Source organism: Phalacrocorax carbo, chromosome 1 (assembly GCF_963921805.1).
Source record: "Phalacrocorax carbo chromosome 1, bPhaCar2.1, whole genome shotgun sequence".
In the NCBI taxonomy this organism is placed as follows: Eukaryota; Metazoa; Chordata; class Aves; order Suliformes; family Phalacrocoracidae; genus Phalacrocorax; species Phalacrocorax carbo.
The window spans coordinates 83,270,863-83,290,189 of NC_087513.1; the positions used below are offsets into that span (position 1 = coordinate 83,270,863).

The following is a 19,327-nucleotide window of genomic DNA, read 5'->3' on the forward strand; positions in this document are numbered from 1 at the left end:
TGGAGATCATCTTGTCCAACCCCTCTGCTTGGGCAGGGACACCTACAGCAGGGGGCACAGGAATGCGTCCAGGCGGATTTTGAATGTCTCCAGGGAAGGAAACTCCACAGCCTCCCTGGGCAGCCTGTGCCACTGCTCTGTCACCCTCACAGTAAAGACATTTTTTCTCATATTGAGGTGGAACTTCCTGTGTTCCAACTTCCTGTGTGCCCATTGCCACTTGTCCCGTCATTGGGCACCACTGAAAAGAGCCTAGACCCATTATCCTGACACCTACCCTTTAGATATTTATAGGTGTTGATTAAATCCCCCCTCAGCCTTCTCTTCTCCAGGCTAAACAAACCCAAGTCTCTCAGCCTTTCCTCATAAAGGAGATGCTCCAGTCCCCTGATCATCTTCATAGCTCTATGCTGGACTTGCTCAAGCAGTTCCACATCCTTCTTAAACTGGGGGCCCAAAACTGGACACAGTACTCCAAATGTGGTCTCACTAGGGCAGAGTAGAGGGGCAGGATAACCTCTTTCATTCTGCTGGCCACACTCCTTTTAATGTACCCCAGGATACCGTTGGCCTTCTTGGCCACAAGGGCACATTGCTGGCTCGTGGTCAGCTTGTTGTCCACCGGCACTCCCAGGTCCTTCTCAACAGAGCCACTTTCCAGTAGTTCAGCCCCCAGCCTGTAGTGGTGCATGGGGTTGTTCCTCCCCAGGTGCAGGACCTTGCACTTGCTCTTGTTGAATTTCATCAGGTTCCCCTCAGCCCAGCTCTCCAGCCTGTCCAGGTCTCGCCAAATGGCAGCACACCCTTCTGGTGTATCAGCCACCCCTCCCAGCTTGGTATCATCAGCGAACTTGCTGAGGGTACACTCTATGTCATCATCCAGGTCATTGATGAGTATGTTGAACAGGACTGGACCCAGCACAGAACCCTGGGGAATACCACTAGTGACAGGCCTCCATCCAGACTCTGCCCCATTGATCACAACCCTCTAAACTCTGTTGTTGAGTCAGTTCTTAATCCACCTCACTCATCCAACCCACTACATTCATCTATGAATAATGGGGGAAAAACTGAACCAATTGGAAGGTGTTCTCATCTCTCATCTCCAGGCGAGGGAAACCCCATTTCTCTCCAATAATAACAGTGATCATGATCATTAATATATGATGTTTGTATATGCAACATAAACATACATGGATGTGTATAGAAATAAATACAATGGTAAATTGTATTTTAGAAGAATGCATGCTATTACATGTACATTTGCAATGTTGGGACTGGGAAGACTGCATGTTTGTGTAGTGCTATATATGATGCCAGAGATATAAAACAGCTATGTAAAAGTGGATGCTTCTGGGCTACACAAAAAACAGACCATGATGGAAACCAGGAGTTCCTCAGTTATGGGGATAGAAAGAAGTACCTATGAGTATGACATACAACCATGTACCAATTTTATGAAAAAGATTTTTTGGTATCAAGGATCTAGCCAGGTAATGGTAGAAATGTATAACACCATTGCAACTTTGTGTTCATCAGGTGTCCACAAATTATTGTAAATTATCTCACTGTGTATAATTTATCTGATAATAGATGTGTATGTAAAGTAAGTTCTGCTGAGGGATGTGGTTTTAATTACATCATACCTATAGAAGCAACACTCATCTCACAGGTATCCTTGCAATTTTATGCTATGTTAGGCTCAATGCCTTTAGGAATTGTCAATTGTCAATTTAGGAATTCCCCAGCAATTGTCAAAAATTTTTCAAACAAAAAAACTCAAAAAACCTGTGGCTTACACAACTCTTAAACTCTATAAGCTATTTAAAGTTAGTAAGCTGCTTATTGTAATAGTTCTAAGGGGCAGTATATAAGCATGCAGAAAGACACATAGATTTTATACCTTCATCCTGAAAAGAGAGACACAAGCCTGAAATCTCCCTGAATTTTAATCACAAGTAGTATCACAATGCATGAGTTCACCACAATTCTGGTCAACAATTTCCCCTTAATTTTACTTCAGGTATCCTATACACTGTAAAGCGGTGTAAACCTTTGAAGACCCTATTCACTTTCACTTTCCAATATTTTAGGTACCCAGAAGGACTGCACTCTTCTTGCAAACCCACTTGTATAGGGATTGGCAATTATCAGCATACATTTCTGTCAATTTATAGGCAGCACATTTTTCTTCTTTCTTCCTTCCTTTTATTGTAAAACTGCAAGAGCCAAAAACACACAGATATGAAGATCATCGAAAAAATTAGTTTGCGTACACAAAGAGTGAAACCAAAAAGACTGAATTTTTTGTCTTTATGCTGTCATTCTTTTGATTCCCTGACATGCAGACAGGTTTTATGTGTTAGTAAGCTTCACCCTTTCTCTGTTTTTCTCTATCATGGAATCATATAATTTTATGATTCTGTGGTTATGCAGCTGGAAGTAAGAAGCTTACACAGCATAAGCATCTCCTGATAAAATTAGTTCCTTTTCAGACACCTGCCAAGGAATTCCACTTTTCAATTGCATGTTTTGATCAGAATTCTCTACTGAGAAAAATCAGAATAGGCTGAGCTGTCTATATATGTCTACATAACTGGAGTATGGGCCCTGATATCTTACTACTCCTTTCTCACAGTCTAATTGCTCAACAGTCCAGGCACAGCAAGTGGAGAAGACGTCACGGAAGCCAGCACAGGTTCACTCCAAAATGAACATACCTGTGCCCTGGATGTTTGGGATCACTGAGCCATACCCATCTTCCTTCCTCCTCATCAAAGCTTAATCCAGTCCAAATAAAGCCAATGTCTTTACCCTTCAGTTTGTTCAAGAAATCCTAGAGAGAGGTATGTCTTTGAACTCTCATGATAACGACACTTCATAAAGCTCCAGCACCAGTAATGTATAGTGGTAATTAATATTTTAAAAGCAGCAAGGCTTTCATGCTCAAAGAGTCCAGAGAATGTTAGCAAGAAATTGAGAAGGAAAAAAAACCACATGGAAATTAGTTCAGATTCTCAACTACACCCAGTACTGTGGCTATTGATGGTAACTGGAGCAACTAAGGAGCTAACCTTTGGCTCCTTGGTGGGCCCAGGCCCATTCCACTAGCACATTTTAGATGAGGATCAGGCCGATCTGAAGCTATCTCCTCTTTTTCCCCCCTACAACGAAGGGAGGTGATCATTTTGCCGGATCACCCTCCTGGATGATCTAGAAGTGACTGTCTGAACTGGTTCACTTTTAAGCCAAATCAGTAACACAAAAGAGACACTCTACAGATTAGGGTTTGGTCCACAGAACTGTTCTTTCTAATGGCACAGACCTGGTACTGACATTTTAAAATGTACAAAGTATAGAGAAACAGCTCCATCCCTTGAAAGAATGGCAATAGCCTTTATGACAGCTAAGTTCTGAACAGGTTTGATTTGGAATAAAACATGCAAGGATCCTTCAAATACCAGCTGCTTCTTGTTGGAGATAATCTCTAGACATACCATTGCATTTATTTAAATAAAACATAGGCTACTGGTCTTTTTGACACAAATGTTTCTATTTTGCAGAAGCCAATCATCAGTGCACTTACCGCTGACAATGTCTTTTATGAGCATATCTGAATTAGAAAAGACTTCTAAAAATGCATGGGAAGCTGTAGTTCGATACATGGATTCACAAAGTAAAAAGAAAATTTAAATCGCAGAGTGCCTTATAAGCTTACCATTTCAGTCTCATCCTCTATAATCAGGAGCTTAGATTTTTTTCCTGAGCAATACTGTCTACTATTCTCCCAGGTGTCACGAGTTTCTGAGTAGAAATAACATTTCCCACAATGCAGCTTCCAGCCAGTGGGGCAAAGTTCACATCTGGAGTCTGTGAAGAGTTTGGGGTGAAGAGATTTTGTCACTTTTTTTTTTTTTTTACAGCTGGTATCAACTCCTGCTTTTTATGGGGCTTTTGAATAAGAGAGTAAGAAACTTTAAACCAGGAGTGGGGCAGAAATTGTGATGGCATCGCTCGGTTTAAGAAAGCACATTGTCCTTGTCATTCTTTAATTAGGGATTTCTCTGTGCCTTTAAATATTTTAGAACTCTGGAGAGCTGGGTTTATTCAGCCTTGAGAAAAGGAGGCTTAGAGGTGATCTCATCACCATGTACCAGTACTTAAGGGGCAGCTACAAAGAAGATGGAGACTCCCTTTTTACAAGGCGTCACGTGGAGAGGACAAGGGGGAATGGACTCAAGTTGGTCTTGGGGAGATTCTGATTGGACATGAGGGGAAAATTTCTCACAGTGAGAACAGTCAACCATTGGAATAGTCTCCCCAGGAAAGTGATTGACTTGGCCACATTTGACGCTTTTAAGATTCGGCTGGACAGGGTGCTGGGCCATCTTGTCTAGACTGTGCTCTTCCTAGAAAGGTTGGACTAGATGGTCCCTGAGGTCCCTTCCAACCTGTGATTCAGTGATTCTGTGATAATCATACTAAACATTTTACATAATAATTGAGGTAAAAGCCACAGACAAAATCCCAGCTCTGTTGAAATCATTGGGAGTAGTATAGTTCAGTGGCATGCATGGAGAAATAACAAAGACCTTCAGTAACACTGCTGCACTTTTATCTTTTGCTTAAACTAAAATTTTGAGGGATGGAACTCTAAAATAGATTACTTTATACATCTTTACCAAGATAAACATGCTTATTCTGGTATCTAAAGATCAATTCCTTTGTGCAGGTGTTTTTATATTTATAGGTATTATAAATAATAAATAATTTATATTTAATATTTAAATAATAAATATTTACATTTATAGATATTTTAATTTATAAATATTATTATTTTATATTAATCTTTTCAAGAGCTTCTAACCATTTATGCTGCTATGAGTGAGACTTTCCTTACCATTTGTATGCATGCATAAGCTTTCCTTTAATGTAGTCAGTAAGCTGTTTTCATGAAGATCTTCCTCAAAGATACTGTCACTTTCAGAAAGATTTTCTCCGGGCTTCCACACATCACTTGATAGCAAATCACCTGGACAAGAATCTCCAGCATTTTAATGTCAAGCTCACAAGTGAACTGTATAGAAACCCCATAGTATTTTTCCACAGATAATAATAGTAGCTTTAAGTGGAACTCAGATTGCTCATTTGTCCTTCCAGCTCTCCTGTAAATGGTAGGCGGAGAGTTGAGCACCCAAATCATACACGTTAAACACATACTTGAGGTGACTGACTTCACAAAGACAGTCATTATTTCCATGCTTTTGACGACAGGGTATGCAACAGTTGTCTTTCAAATAACATGATTGTACCTTTTCCAGTTCCTGAAATTTGTATTGGGCTTATTTCAGAAAAGAATGGGTTGATGTGAGAGAGCAGGACTTGCATCTAGAGAAAGGGAGAACATCTGACTCTGCAGCATACTTCTGCCCAGAAGTACTTCTCAATTCTCATTTTCTCCTGGGTTCTCAAGTGATTTTGATGTGCAAGGTGATTTTGATGTCCAGAAGCAGGCTGGACATTGGGACTACCAGGCCAAGATTTTCTAAAGGAGGAAACTAAAATTAGATTCTGATCAATATTCAGGTGCTTGTTGAAAGCAACCTTAAAGCTTGTTCAACTTGTTTGACAGTGCTCAGTGCTGGCAGTGACCCAGTGCTTATGCACAAATTCTGTGGACAATGGAAAGGCCACTTTTATAAACTTAAAGGTACACACATTTTTATATCATTACTAAAAGAGTTTTTCTAAACTGACGGATGGATGGATTCTTTGTCTAGAAACCTGTGTGATCTGTTCTGTTTTGGAAAAGAAGAGGAGGCACTCTCAGACTGGGGGATGGAAAAGTGAAAAATAATCCAGCCCTCTTCATACACCCCAAACATGCGAAATTCCTCTGAAAATCATGGACCTTCTGCAGATACACACCCCCAGAAACGTTGGTGACTCCCTCCCACTTTCATCAGAAACACAATCGTAGAAAGCATGAGTGGTCTTGTCACCTTACCAAAACAGTTTGTTTGCAAAACTTGTTTAAGTTAAGGATTAACACCTGTCAATTTCACTGACAGTTAATAAAGCAAAGCATTCAGTCACAAGAATTAAAATAAAACATTTCACTTGGTCACTCACATTGATGAATTAATGTGATCACAGCTCCCAGAAATACAACGTTCATAAATCCTGAGAGAGCAGCAAGGTACCGCAAGCCTGAAGAATTAGAGGGAAGTTCTGCAAGAAATAAGAGAGTTTTACAAACACAGCATGAGATGCTACCCAGGACATAAATCTGGGTTTCTCTAGGCATCTTTCAGACAAAACGTCCAACACTGTCACTTTGCGATGTGCTTTTCACAGTTGCCTTTTCCCTTTTAGTTGCCTCCTGCATATCAAGTGGTTCTTGCATCTAATAAACTTTCATTTATGAAAACTTTCTGGGAGCTTGAATTTTCTTATGCTGTCTTCACTGTTTGCAACTTCATTTTGAGTGGCACAGCTACTGAACAGTTTCTGCTTCTTTGTGGCAGGTGGATGTCACTTGCAGATACCATGAAGTCTGTTAGATGTCACAGCAAGCACTTAACAAAGGTTGCTACAAAAACCCCACAAATTTAGTGAAAGAGGAAGACCTGAATTTTGTAACAGTTGCAAAGAAAGAGATGTATATAACAAGTAAGAAGAAAAATGAGGTTGTAGGGCTACAAATACCAACACTATCAATCAAGAAAGGACCAGTAGCTTCTCTGAAAATTAGTAGTTAGTCCTGTAACTCAAGGATGAACTAGTTTTATCACCTGTACACTGGAAGCCAAGTCAAAGGCCTTTAGAAAAGTCAACAATACAACTTGATCTTTTTTTTTTTTTATTGAGGCTTTGATGTTCAGACAATCCAAACTGGAAAATTACTACAAAATGTTTAAAAAGTTAAGTAGCAGTGCATTAAACAGGACTTTTCTTGCTGATGTGACACCCATCTGCAAAAAGGGGTGGAAGGAGGACCTGGGGAATTACAGGCCTGTCAGCCTGACCTCAGTACCACGGAAGATGACGGAACAATCCATCTTGAGTGCACTCACCAGGCATGTGCAGGACAACCAGGGGATCAGGCCCAGCCAGCATGGCTTCAGGAAAAGCAGGTCCTGCCTGACCAAACTGATCTCCTTCTATGACCAGGTGACCCACCTAGCGGATGAGGGAAAGGCTGTGGATATTGTCTACCTGGACTTCAGTAAAGCATTTCACATGGTCTCCCACAGCATTCTCCTAGAGAAGTTGGCGGCTCATGGCTAGGACAGGTGTACTCTTTGCTGGGTAAAACACTGGCAGGATGGCTGAGCCCAGAGAGCTGTGGTGAATGGAGCCAAATCCAGTTGGCAGCCAGTCACGAGTAGGGTTCCCCAGGGCTCAGTGTTGGGGCCAGTCCTGTTTAATATCTTTATCAATGATCTGAATGAGGGGATCAAGTGCACCCTCAGTACATTTGCAGACGACACCAAGATGGGTAGGAGTGTCCATCTGCTTGAGGGTAAGAAATCTCTGCAGAGATACCTGGACAGGCTGCATCAATGGGCTGAGGCCAATTCAATGAGGTTTAACAGGGCCAAGTGCTGGGTCTTGCACTTCAGTCACAAGAACTCCGTGCAACTCTACAGGCTTGGGGAAAAGTGGCTGGAAAGATGCCTGGCGGAGAAGGACCTGGGGGTGCTGGCCAACAGCCAGCTGAACATGAGCCAGCAGCGTGCCCAGGTGGCCAAGAAGGCCAACAGCATCCTGGCTTGTGTCAGGAATAATGTGGCTATGTGCTGGTTTTGACTGAGAAGGGGTTAATTCTCCTCACCGTGGGGGGGCTACCTTTCCAGCTTCCCTCACTCTGCCTGTGGCAGGGGGCTGGGAGGGGCGGGGCCACGGCCAGGGCAGCTGACCCCGACTGGCCAATGGCATATTCATTCCATACCATGTGACACCATGACCAGTATATTAAGAGGGGGACAGGTTGCAGCTCGGGAGCGGTGCAGTGTTGGGTTGGTGGGTGGCTGTGTCGCATGTGGTTTGTTTTGGTGGTTCGTTCCCCTCCTTCCCCCCCCAGGGGTTTTGCACCTCTCGTTGTTCTCCTTTACATTGCATTTCTGTTGTTGTTTCTTTTAATTTTAATTATTAAACTGTTCTTATCCCAACCCATGAGCGTTACCCTTCTGATTCTCTCCCCATCTACCGGTGGGGGAGTGAGCAAGTGACAGTGTGGGGCTGAGCTGTCGGCTAAACCACAACAGGCCAGCAGGAGCAGGGAAGTGATCGTGCCCCTGTACTTGGCACTGGTGAGACCACACCTTGAATATTGTGTTCCGTTTTGGGCCCCTCACTACAGGAAGGACATTGAGTTGCTGAGGCCTGTTCAGAGAAGGGCAACAAAGCTGGTGAAATGTGTGGAGAGCAGGTCTTACGAGGAGAGGTTGAGGGAACTGGGGTTGTTTAGTCTGGAGAAGAGGAGGCTGAGGGGAGACCTTATGGCTCTCTACAATTACCTGAAAGGAGTTGTAGTGAGGTGGGTGTTGGTCTCTTCTCCCAGGCCACTAGCGACAGAACAAGAGGAAACGGCTTCCAGCTGCATCAGGGGAGGTTTAGATTGGCTCTTAGGAAAAACGTCTTTACTGAAAGAGTGGTCAGGCATTGGAACAGGCTGCCCAGAGAGGTGGTGGAGTCACCATCCCCAGAGGTGTTCAAAAAAAGTGTAGATGTGGCACTTCAGGGCACGGTTTAGGAGGCATGGTGGTGTTTGGTTGACGGTTGGACTTGATGATCTTAGAGGTCTTTTTCAACCGTAATGCTTCTATGATTCTATTTCAGAATTTAATTTCTTGCCTTTAGTGTTGAAGGCTGGATTTCCTGACCTGGCCTCTGTGTCACTGACCGCATTGCCCCTATGCTGTCTCACTTCATGTCTTCACAGGAAACTTTTGGTGTTAAGCCTTTAAAGTTTGTAAGCTCTTGGTCAGTATCTGTGTCATGCAAATTGGGCTCTGAGGGCTTGAGCAACCCCCTGTTCCCCAACTCCCACAGTTCTTATAAAATGGAGCTGGCCAGGAACACACGTTAGCTGCATTCCTGGTCTTCTGTGATCACTGGAGGCTGCCATCCACAGACAGGCTTTTACAGAAAAGCTGCTCACAGTTTTTGTTACACTCAGCGTCTTATTATAGTCAAAAAGGAATGGCACACTTTATACACAAAGCCAAGAAGTCATTGTTTGGCTAGCTGAAGTTATAACAGTCTAATCAGAACATAACACACAACTTAATAGTCCAATTACAGTAAAACTGCACAGTTAAAATTATCAGAAAAATCCTCATTAATATTACATCAAAATTGCTGACCTATACCTCCTAGTATAGTTATTTTTGGCATTAATTCTTGGAGGACTGTCATACTCCTGCCGTGCCACTTCCCAGTGAAACCTGCTGTTTTGTTTGCTCACTCACTCACTGTATTTCAGGATTTCTGCATATTTTGACATAGAATCACAGAACAATGTAGGCGGGAAGGAATCTCAGGAGGCCATCTGCTCTAGACTCCTCCTTAAGGTGGCCCATGTTAGAGCAGGTTTCCCAAAGCCTTGTCCAGACAATTTCTAAATATCCCCAAGGATGAGGGTTCCACAGCCTTTCCAGGCTCTTGTCCTAATGTTTGATCACCACCACGATATGAAAAATTTTCTTATATCAAGTTGTAATTTTCCATGTTCCAACTTGTGTCTTTGAATGTGTACCTTCACAAAGAGTTTGGTTTTGTCTACACCCTCCCATTCAGTAGTTAAAGAGAGGAGTAAGACTCCCTTCAGCCTTTTTTCTTAGGGCTGCATAAAGCCAATTATCTGAGCCTCTTCTGCTGTGTCACTTCACCAGCTCAACAACTATCTCAGGAGCCCTCCGCTGGACTTGTTCCAGCATGTTGTCAGTGTGCTTTTGGAAGGGGTAGTTATATAGTTACTGTAGGCTGAAATACAGCAAAGATCTTTAAAATAACTGAGGCATAAAAGATGTTCTATGATGCCTCAAATGATTGCTTGGAAGAAGGAGGAGAATAGTTGGAAGTTGACCAGCTATGCAGAAATTTTTTTTCCCTAGCTTTCTAACATCAACATTTGCAGGAAAATGTGCATGTTCATCTAGAGCAAGATGCAATACCCTGTTCTCTGCATCCAAACTTAACTTCATAGGAAAAAAAGATTTTACATGCAAACTTCCCTTGAGTTGGGGCCCAGGAATGAAGTCAGAGAATAACAGAAGGATGATTTTCCATTTTGTGGAAACAGCCATTTGATGGAAGAGAAAACAGGGTGCCAGTATGGTGTACCCTGTGGAGAACTTGTTCTGTAACTAGTAAAGAAGATCAGGAAGTCGCCCGTGGAAGTATCCTTCAAAAGCCATTACATTTCAAATGCTGGTGGTCCAGATCAGATGAAAATCAGCTGTTTGAAAAGTTCTCTGCTTCTACACTATTATTTTAAAAAGGTAATGCCTGGGGCTGTATTTCAAATCACAAAACAACTTGAACTTTTTGCCATATGATAAACTCATTTCCACTAATGTTTTCGCTTCATGTCTGGCTTCCAACTGTCATTGTTTTGCACAGAGGTCAAACATTGGTTTTCTTCATTTGTCTATTTAGTTATACCTACTTGGGAAATGCTGTATCTGACTAGTCATTTTTAACTATTCAAACAGCCAATCTCCACTGTTTTTTATATTGCCACCTTATTTAGATGGCAGATATATATAAACAGAGTGCAGTACTTTTTGCTGGCTATGCAACATATTATGGTTAAGCATCTGTGTGGATTTTCCTTCTTCCTTTGGGTATTATGCAGTGATTTTGACATAAAAAGGCAGTCAGGGTATCTGAGGTCTAATCTTAACTCTGCCATGATTTGCACAATGCCTAGACTGCAGGCAAAACAGTAACAGTGACTTGTGTAAATACTCAGATTAGCGGTCAGCTATCCAGAACGATCTCTGGTAGCAGCAATATTGCAGACCTGACAACACAGCGTAGGCTAACAGCTCAGCATTTGCCCAACTTCTCAAGACAGCTCTGCAGCTTGCACCACTGGCAAGACTGGATAGGACTGGAAGGGGGAAGGGGAGCTCTGCATTGTTGTCTTCCTTCTGTACTACACACTAGATTTTGCCAATGAGGCATTGCAACCATTTCTAACCACTCCAGTGAATACACTCCTGTATTCCATATGTATATTGTGCTGCCATGACTAGACTGCGCTGGTCTAAAGTTAGCTCATGCACCTTTCACTACAAGCAGAGACTCAGCTCGCAGTGCACTGTTTGACAAGCTAAATGAAAGCACAGTTCTCTTCAGTTGCTTACCTGATGTCTTTCTGCTGCCCTGTCCTGCCATGCTACCCAAACATGCAGGTAGACAATGATGCTAGAGCATTTTAAACCTGGAGTTGTCACTGTGCTCTGCATGTTTGTGGTCACATACTACTCTGTGTATGTGCCACATATGCCTTGTCTGACTTTCTGTTCCTTTTAAATAGAAATATTCAATCTACTCCATTGCAGCAATGTTTTTGTGCACTTTGACGAATATTTTAAAGACCATTGAAAATTCTTAGTTAAATAAGTAGTAGCTTTTATGATCAGTTTTCTGATTTTTTTTTCTCAATTTTGTTGGTTCTGTGCTTTTACTGCAGTTGGGAACAGGCTTTCAGCTAAGTTGTCATAATAGGCAAGCTGGCACAATTTATGTCAATAAAATTGCACACAATTTATCCTACCATACTGAGTAACTGAAGTTGACTCTTGTTTTTTTTCTATTAAAAATTGTTCTTACATAAATGTGCAGCCAGGATTTCTCAGGAAGGAACTGATCATCATAGCTAGTTAACTGTCTGGAAACTGGATGTCTAATTTCTCTGAGGACTTGGTATTTTATGACCTGAGAAGTTCTTCCCTAGGACACTTAAAAGAAATAAAGGTTAGCAAGAGTGAACTTGAAAGCCTTCCAGCATATATCTTTGTACTTTCTCCCTTGCCACTTCTGGTGCTTTTGACAAAATCCCAGAAGTGATTGGAAAAGCTTACTGGTCAGTAAGTTACAGTTTTCATTCAAATTATTCTTAAATCCTTCTTAGCTGTGATTCCTGAAAACAAAACAAAGTAAAACAAAACCACCCAACTAAAGACCCTGTAGAAAACTTAAATGGCTAATGAGCTATTAACCACTGCCAAACTTGCTGACAGCTACTGCCTCATGTTTTCCTCATATGCCTTTATCTCCTAGTCTCCATTTGTAGTGGGACAGGCAGCACCAGTGTTCCAAGCCTGGTGGCACTATCACTACTGTATTTTATCTACTATCAATCATATTCTCTGTATACTGCCATATATCATTGCCAACTTTAGTAGAACCAACTAAAATTTTGGAAGATTTGTGGTTTTTTATGATAACTCAAATGAGATTTGTTACTTACAGAACAAATCTGAAGGCATGCCATAAACGCTTATATGCCTACCTGCATTGGAGCTTTTCTTCCTTGTTTTGAAATAAAGTTCTGTGTAACCCTCTTCATTCTTCATCTCAAGGTCTTTTTATCATGTCCTCCTATTGAGGACTGTCTGTTAGTGCCAAACTAGGTTATGAGAAATGCTTCAAAACTTAGCAAGTGTGATAAACAGGAAGGGGACAGCAAATAGCCATTCGTGCTTTTCTCTGAAGCCATGCAGTAGCAGGACTATGAAAAGGAACTTAAGAATATAAACTGTGCTTCTCTTTTTCACTTCCTCTGTCTTTCTCTGGCAAACCTCAGACCCTTCTAACAGATACTTCTACACTGCATTTTCTCCAATGCAGTATCAGTCCTCAAATGCAGTTTTTCAGTGCACACATACTCTTGCACATGAGAGAATAGATTTGAGCCCCTCATGTCCATTTCACTGGATTGATAGACTTTTCTCATTTACTTTGTTTTAAAATCAGCTGTGTCAACTTCTGTGTTTTTCTCAAGTGCTGAGAATTGTTCTTGCTTTACCAAAAGAAGATCATGTGAGTATGTCTCATTAAATAGTTGGAAAGGGCATTTAAACATATGTATTGATCCTTGGTTCTGTTTTGTGCCTGTCTACTTGAGCAACTGTTCATAGATTTGAGCAACTTAATGCCTTTCTTTAAATAGGGACTGAAGCAGATATGTTCAAACATCATAGTTTGCAATGTTCCTGTCATCCTGTCACACTTCAAAAGGACAAGCCTGGGCTTTTTGTATCAGCAAGTTGTTTAGTTTTAAATTACTGTGCAAGGTCTCTTCCAAGTTGGGGACTTTAGCAAGTTGTTGGTGCTCTTTAAAGTGCTAGTTTGGAATATTTCTTTCTGGAAATTGAGGATTCAGTAAAATGTAGAATTTTTTTTTCCTCTGAAATGCTTGTAATGATTTCTGGCTGTTGTCAAATTCACCAGGTTTCACCCAAGTTTTTCTTTGGGTCAGGACTACATCCTGGCTTTACCTTTAATGGTCCATATAGAGTCTAGTGGTGATACATTATGGGAGACATAGATCATCAAGTCATTAGCTGTAGTATGCAATTAAATACTTAGAGTCCTAAACACTTACCTTAGTTTGGAGGAATATAAAAGCATCCAGTGCACTAGACAGAAATTATTCACTGATTCCATAAACGAAACCTCTCTGACTATTAGGAATGGTCATTTAAGCTTGGAAACCAAAGTAACTTTACCTCAGCTTTTATATTGTGGTTCGCACCTGAAAGCCAGGGTCAAGCTGTATACAGAACAATTGCATACCGCAAAAAAAAGTCATTTCCAGAAAAGTCTGTCAAACACAGACATACTACCTGCGGCTGATAGATCAGTAGGAAACAAAAGGTACTGAGTGACCAACAAATATATCCTCTATTTCCACAAAGAAGTGGTAGTACTTCCCATGCAGTGTCACAATGCTAAATAATTCTGTATCTGATGCAGACAAACTCTTGCAGTGTTGCCAGCTTTCTGAATAATTTTCTTGGAAGATGCTTGGAGGACACTGTTTGAATATGGAGTTTTTTAACTATTTCTAGAACAGCTTTTGAATGATTTACATGCTCTCAGATATAGCTTTTCTGTTCACCAGATGTACCAGCTGGTCTAATAAAAGATACGACAACTCCAGACAAGTCTTGCTTCACTTAGCATGCTTAGGTTCTTCTGTATCCAGCCCCACAGCAGATATATGGGACTTACTTACATTAAAGTAAACAGAAACAGCAGAGAAACTACAGGTTCACAACTTGAATATATTTCTTTATATGATGCTTTCATTTTTTTTCCCATCATGGTTGCAGAAGCTGTTCCGTGATGTTTTTAAATGCATGGTTTTAACCACACTGCAATTACATACACATATCAGTAATTTTTAACCTGAAGCTTTTTGGGAACTCATGTCTTTGACACTGTTTGCTACAACATTCTCCTAGAGAAGTTGGCAGCTCATGGCTTGGATGGGTGTACTCTTCTCTGGGTAAAACACTGGCAGGATGGCCGAGCCCAGAGAGCTGTGGTGAATGGAGCCAAATCCAGTTGGCAGCCAGTCACGAGTAGGGTTCCCCAGGGCTCAGTGTTGGGGCCAGTCCTGTTTAATATCTTTATCAATGATCTGAATGAGGGGATCAAGTGCACCCTCAGTACATTTGCAGACGACACCAAGATGGGTAGGAGTGTCCATCTGCTTGAGGGTAAGAAATCTCTGCAGAGATACCTGGACAGGCTGCATCAATGGGCTGAGGCCAATTCAATGAGGTTTAACAGGGCCAAGTGCTGGGTCTTGCACTTCAGTCACAAGAACTCCGTGCAACTCTACAGGCTTGGGGAAAAGTGGCTGGAAAGATGCCTGGCGGAGAAGGACCTGGGGGTGCTGGCCAACAGCCAGCTGAACATGAGCCAGCAGCGTGCCCAGGTGGCCAAGAAGGCCAACAGCATCCTGGCTTGTGTCAGGAATAGTGTGGCCAGCAGGAGCAGGGAAGTGATCGTGCCCCTGTACTTGGCACTGGTGAGACCACACCTTGAATATTGTGTTCCGTTTTGGGCCCCTCACTACAGGAAGGACATTGAGTTGCTGAGGCCTGTTCAGAGAAGGGCAACAAAGCTGGTGAAATGTGTGGAGAGCAGGTCTTACGAGGAGCGGTTGAGGGAACTGGGGTTGTTTAGTCTGGAGAAGAGGAGGCTGAGGGGAGACCTTATGGCTCTCTACAATTGCCTGAAAGGAGTTGTAGTGAGGTGGGTGTTGGTCTCTTCTCCCAGGCCACTAGCGACAGAACAAGAGGAAACGGCTTCCAGCTGCATCAGGGGAGGTTTAGATTGGCTCTTAGGAAAAACGTCTTTACTGAAAGAGTGGTCAGGCATTGGAACAGGCTGCCCAGAGAGGTGGTGGAGTCACCATCCCCAGAGGTGTTCAAAAAAGGTGCCCAAGGGCACCATCAGCCTTGCCTGTCCCTGTCCCTGTCCATGTCCTCCAGGGTCCCCGAAACTGCCTACAGCCCAGGACTCTATGTCCTCCCTCCAGCACTCTCACTGCCTGCCCAAGGCCCAGGACCCCATTTCAGCTCCCCAGGGCCAGCAGCTCCTGCCCCAGAGACACTAGAGGAGGCCAAGTCTTCAGCTCCCCACAGCCATGTCCTGCCCAGCCATAGGATCCACCAAGCTGGGCACCCCCACAGGCCCACGTCATAGCCTCAGAGAGGTGCCCCATGGCTGGGGTTGGTCTGCTTCAGTGCCCCCAGTTGCCTTCCTCCCACCTGGGGCAGTTGGATGGGCCTGGGCTGCCAGGCCCTTCCCTGCCACCACCACTCCTGGCCACTGAGCCCTCTGCAGCACCCTGACACAAGGGACGTTGTGCTAGCAATGGCACTCTTTAAAGGATCGTATTTGCTTATTATTGTCTTGAGTGCAGGTGCCCAGGTGCTGGCAGCAGGGCCTGCAGGGTGGCCCCTGTGAGGAGCAGCCAGGGCTGCCCCATGCCAGACACAGCCAGTTCCAGTCGGCTGCAACCCACCCACCGCAGGGCACAGCTGAGCCCCTCAGCCAAGATGGTCACACTTCTGGGAAAACATGTTTAAGGAAGGGCAAAAATGCCACACAGGCAGAGGAGTGAGGGAAAAAGTGTGAGAAACAGCCCTGCAAGCACCAAGTTGAGAGCAGGAGGAGGTGCTCCAGGTACCCAAGTATAGATTCCCCTGCAGCCCATGGAGAGACCACACTGAAGCAGGTATTTCCCTGCAACCGCTGGAGAGGACCCATGCCATAGCAGACATCCACGCTGCAGCCCATGGAAGGCCCCACGCTAAAGCAGATTCTCCTGACAGGAACTGTGGGCCATGGAGGACCCATGCTGGAGCAGGTCTATCCTGAAGGTTTGCAGCCAGTGGAAGGGCCTACACTGGAGCAGGAGAACAGTGTGAGGAGGAAGGAACAACAGATAGCAGCTGTTATGGACTGACCCCATAATCTGCTGTTCCCCATCCCACTGCATCACTTGGGGTAATGGGTGGTTGGGGTAGTAGAGTCAGGAATAAAGCAATGAAGTTGAGTCTGGGAAGAGGGAGCAGGAGGAAGGTGTTGCTTTAATCTTTTTGTCTTCACTTCTCTCTACCCAAATCTATTTTAATTTGCAATAAATTACATTAGCTTTCCCCAAGTCAAGTCTGTTTTGCCCATGATGGTAACTGGTAAGTTATCTCTCTGCCTTTATCATGACCCACAAGCATTTTCACCTTATTTTCTCCCCTGTCCTGTTGACGTGCAGGAATAAGAGAGCACCTCGGGGGGTGTCTGGCAGTTATCCAAGGTCAACCCACCACAACCATCTTACCAGTCTATATTATTTTTCTTTTTTCTTTTTTTCTTGTATGTTTGCTAAGCTATGTAAAGCTCTAGTAAATCAAAGGCAGTGGATCCTGTGGTTGCCTCAGAAAGCTCTTATAAAGACTAGCAAGAGACCACCCATGGAAGTAATGACAGAAACTGATTCCTAGATGGATTACCCTCCTACATGGGAACAAACCAGTTTTAAAAAGTCATGTATCTGGTAAATACACTCTTCAAATATTATAGTCTTTTTCTTCACTTGTGCTAAATCCCCTTTACACTCTCAAATTAGTTTTTAAAAGTTTGGAGTAGAAGTGAAAATATATTCATATATCCACACTAAAGATTGCAGAAAACCCACCCAAAGAAAGGAAAAACAGTCTTTCAGGCTAAAAAGAATAACACCCCCAAAAAAAACCCTAACCTAGCAACTGATGCATATATACAGTACACATCCAATAACAATACAGCCAATTAACATGCATACTAAAACCTATGTACAGCAAAACATTAATCTTTGAACAGCCCTTCTTGTTACAGTATTTTCAAAGTTCTGGTTTTTTGACATCATTCTGTCAGGGGTGGCATTATTATTAATTTTGTGTACTGAAGCACTGCAGTCCTGGAACAGTAAGTACCATACAAATGTATGACAAGATGGTGATTTTACCTTGTCAAAGCTTATTAGCTACTTCTACAAAAACATATGCCAAGTAGATGGATACAGAAGGAAAATGGAGGAGAATGGAGGACACAGGAAGGGGAAATCAATAATGTTGTGCATGATAGGTGGTGATCTCATAGCTGTACCTGCTAAGCTATTAACAGGGGTTTAGTTCCACACTATCAGAAGGCAGTTTTGGGAAAGTACCAGAGGAAAGTCAAGGAGCAAGATATTTACAGGCAGTGTCTCCCAGCTGTAGCAGATGCTGGAGGGAAAAGACACCAGTGTTGCAGGGATGAAGGTACGAGACAGTCACACAAGCCTTGGAAATGTAAACAACTGTCTCAGCAGAAGGATGAAGCATGCAACTTGGCCCCAAACACCAAGACAGGGAGCAATCCAGGAAAACGTAGGCATGCTTATATTTAAACTGGAATTTTTTGAGTATGTGTGTACTTACAGTTGATGTGCATAGTATTTTACAAGATCACAGACCTAGTCCCTCTTATTTTTGCACTTTCAGAGAACTGGCTTCATCTTTCTTTCATCCTGCTTCTTGTTTCTCAAACAGACTTCACACTTCATTTCAGCAGAAATAAAACTTCAAAGACACTTGCATGCATATGTAAAATGCTATATAATTTCATTTTCTTTTGTGAAGTCCAATATATGCTTCTAACAGAAAACAAAAGCTTTTAATTTGAATTCTGGGAAAGGCAAACAGGCATCCTTTCTTGGCAACATTGTTTTGTGAATCCAAGTCAAAAACACTCAGTTTTTTCTTTATTTTGGAAGGATATTTATTTTGTTTCGTCTCTTGATTAAATATACTTCAAAATCATAATCTTTTACTGTAATGATGGATCCAGAGGATGCTGGCAGAGCTAAACAACCAGGCAAGAAAGGCTACAAACAGCAAGAAGTCAGCCTTTTTGGTAGGTGTTGAAATGAAGCAAAGGCAGTGGACAATAAATTCTATAAAGTTGAATATGAAAATACAGTCAAGCAAAACAAGAAACTCAGAAGCAGTTTCCAGAAACATAAAAATAACGAAACCCCACGTCTTCAGGAGCAGGGAACCTGCCAAAAGTTCTGTAAGGCAATAGATGATCAGCTTATAGATAAATGCATGCAGTAGTGGGGGGGGAAAAATCAGTGATTTTTTGCACATGTTTGCTGTGGAGGAACTTGGGGAGGTTCCCATACTAGAATATACTTCATGCGTGATGCATTAGAGGCTGTGTCTCAGTTCAGAAGGTCAGTGCAAGGCCATTTGCAAAATGGTCCAAAACCCACTGCATACACCATCTTCTAAAATGAAAAGTTATAGACCTGGAGACAAGCATCAGCCAAGGGAGAACGGGGACATGGGTTGTCTAGACTGCAGCTCCCAAAGAGTGACCAGGGAGATCAAGCAGATATCCTTTGACATCAAACTGAAGAGCAAACCACTTTGACCTTGGGATACGAATGACTTCTTGATTTGTATCAATGAAATTTCAGCACTGATTGTGAAAGAATTATTTTATTCGTCAGAACGTTTCTTCTTCATCAGAAGGTTTTGAGGTGATTGATGTCTGTTATTGCAGCTCTTAGAGACCAGAACAACAATATACTCAGAGTCAGTGTTGCCATTATATCTAAAAGGAATAAGAATAAACAAATGGGCATGTTGCATAGTATACTGAGAAAAAAATTATATCCTTTTATGTTGTGACTATTCTAATCAGCTTAGGCTGATTAGAATTAAGATTCTCAGCAAAACGTCACTATTTGTTTAGCTTTTTGTAT

General features: G+C 42.5%; 1 long non-coding RNA gene across 1 annotated transcript; it reads right to left on the reverse strand.

The window, feature by feature from the left end:
• Positions 1 to 1,495: 1,495 nt before the first annotated feature.
• Positions 1,496 to 3,842, reverse strand: LOC104044404 (uncharacterized). Its single transcript, XR_010374929.1, has 3 exons — positions 3,719 to 3,842; positions 2,721 to 2,836; positions 1,496 to 2,219 (listed from the first exon to the last, which is right to left on the reverse strand). It is a non-coding gene; the product is annotated as an uncharacterized LOC104044404 (long non-coding RNA).
• Positions 3,843 to 19,327: the final 15,485 nt, after the last annotated feature.